We start from the raw sequence: 2,146 nt of genomic DNA on the forward strand, positions 1-2,146 counted from the left end.
CTCCACCTGCAGATCCCAAAAACGCCTCGCTGGCACGGGCAGGGGACCCCCTGCGGAATCTGGAAACCGGCTTTTTTCCTTTTCTCCCTTGTGTTCAGGAGCCTGTTTGGCCGCCGTGAAGGTGCAAGGGCTTGCGCCCTGTCCGAAGAGGGTGGTGCAATGGCTGCTGGTGGGGGACGGGGACAGATCCCGCCTGCAGACACCCCAGCCCCTGCGTCCTGGGCTCCTGCCCGGGGACACGGCTCGGGGTTTGCTCCGGGCACGTGGTTTTGGGTGCAGAAGCAGGGGTGCGGCAGGGGCTCACAGGCCAACGCTACCCCCCACCATGTGAGCCATGGGCCATGGCTGGGAGCTCACCCCACCGAGACCCCGCACTCGCTGCCACGCGGCCTCCTAAAAACTCGCTGTCCCCCCGCTGCCCCCCGCCCCAGCCCAGCAAAGCTGCAAACTCCCGCTCGGGAAAGCCCACGACACCCACAGCAGTTTCTTAGACAGCCCACGGCAGGTTCCCACCCCCCGCGGCCACGACTTGCCGAGGCTCCGCTCAACCGGCGAGGCTCGCTCCGGGCTGGCTTTCCCTGCCGCGATGGCCGTGGGGCCCCTGCCTTCCTCCGATGCTCTCCTCCTCCTCCTCCTCCTCCTCCTCCTCTTCCGTGCACGGCTGTCCCTTCGGCCCCTGCTGCAAAAAACATTAACCAGTGCCGGAGGCGAGCAGAGCCAGCCCAGGCGGCCGGGGACGAGCTCCTACCCCTTCTCGTGGCTCTGCTGCTTCCCAACGAAGAAGAAAAGTCAGGCAGAGCGGAGAAACTCAAAACAGGGAGGAAAATGCTGCTTTTCTCCCTGGCTCAGTGCTCGGCGGAGAACAAACAGCCCAGCTGGGGCCAGCGGGGACTCGCAGCCTCCCGGGCTCGCTCGGCGCTGGCTGGAGCCGTCAGCTGGATGCCAGAAAGCAAACACGGCGAGGAAAGGCACCATCTGACCCTCCTGCCGGAGTTCCCAGCGGTTACATTTTAAGAGCAGAATTAAAATAAATTTACGCATTTCTTAAGCCAGACCCGAGAGCTCAAAGCGAAGGTGGGAACACCAAAAAAATTTAATTTAGAACGGGTAGGAGAATAAACGTTTGATTTAGATCTCCCAACCTGAAGGTTTATTGTTCCTCCCGCTCAGGACTCACCCCTGAAATTAGGGCCTGTTTGGGCAGGATACGCAGGCGATGCACGTTCTTTACAGGCAGCTCTGAAGGGCCGGATTCGGATACCTTGGGGAAGCAGAGGTTGGGGTGCAGCCGGCGTTTGGCCGGCGGTTGGTGGGCTCGGGGTCCGAGCAGCATCGTGGCCCCTGCAGTGTCCCCCAGGCAGCATCGCCCACCCGTGGCCCCAGGGAGCCCCGAGCAGCCCAGGGACGCTGATTCGGGGGGCTTTCAGCATTCAGCAGCACGGTGACCCCGGGAAGTGCTCCCCACCGCCCCACGCCTCTGCTCGTGATGCTGAACACACCACGGTACCCAGCCTGCATCCAAATTCCCCCAGTTTGGGAAGGGTTTGGACAGAAGCAGAGGGGTTCGCCTGTTCCAGCATTAGCCCCTGTGTCGGGCAGCATTTCTCTCCTTCTCCCAAAGATAAAATCGGTTTCTAAGTTTTAAAGAGGGAGCCCCAATTCCTCCAGACTTCTCCATGGACTAATTGCTCAAAATAACCACAGAGATGCAAACAAGTCTAAACTCCTGTTTGCAGTGGGGTGTTTCTGTTTGACAGGCCAGAAACATTTCATCAGCATGTACTAATTATAAATACGACCTTTGGGTTAGACCAGACCTAAAACAATACCAGCCCAAGGATGCATTCAGCAGCCCGAGCCGTTCCCCAACTCCCTGATGCAGCTCCAGAGCAGGAATGAGGACGGTTATCTTTATTGATGGTCGGTCCAACGTAGAGAGAGCCTAAGACAGTTCAATCTTTTCCCTGTAATACTTAGATTAATTATAAAATGAAGGAGCATGGCGGTTTGCATGCGCCAGCTGGAGTTTTCTAGGTCACAGAAAACATTATGGCCAACGCAGGAATGAACGAGCCAGGCGTGCCGCGGCCCCGCGGCTCATCATCGCACGCACCGGGCTGCAAGCGTGTGCCATCACCGTCCCCAT

This window comes from Phaethon aethereus (assembly GCF_964289735.1).
Source record: "Phaethon aethereus genome assembly, chromosome: 20".
In the NCBI taxonomy this organism is placed as follows: Eukaryota; Metazoa; Chordata; class Aves; order Phaethontiformes; family Phaethontidae; genus Phaethon; species Phaethon aethereus.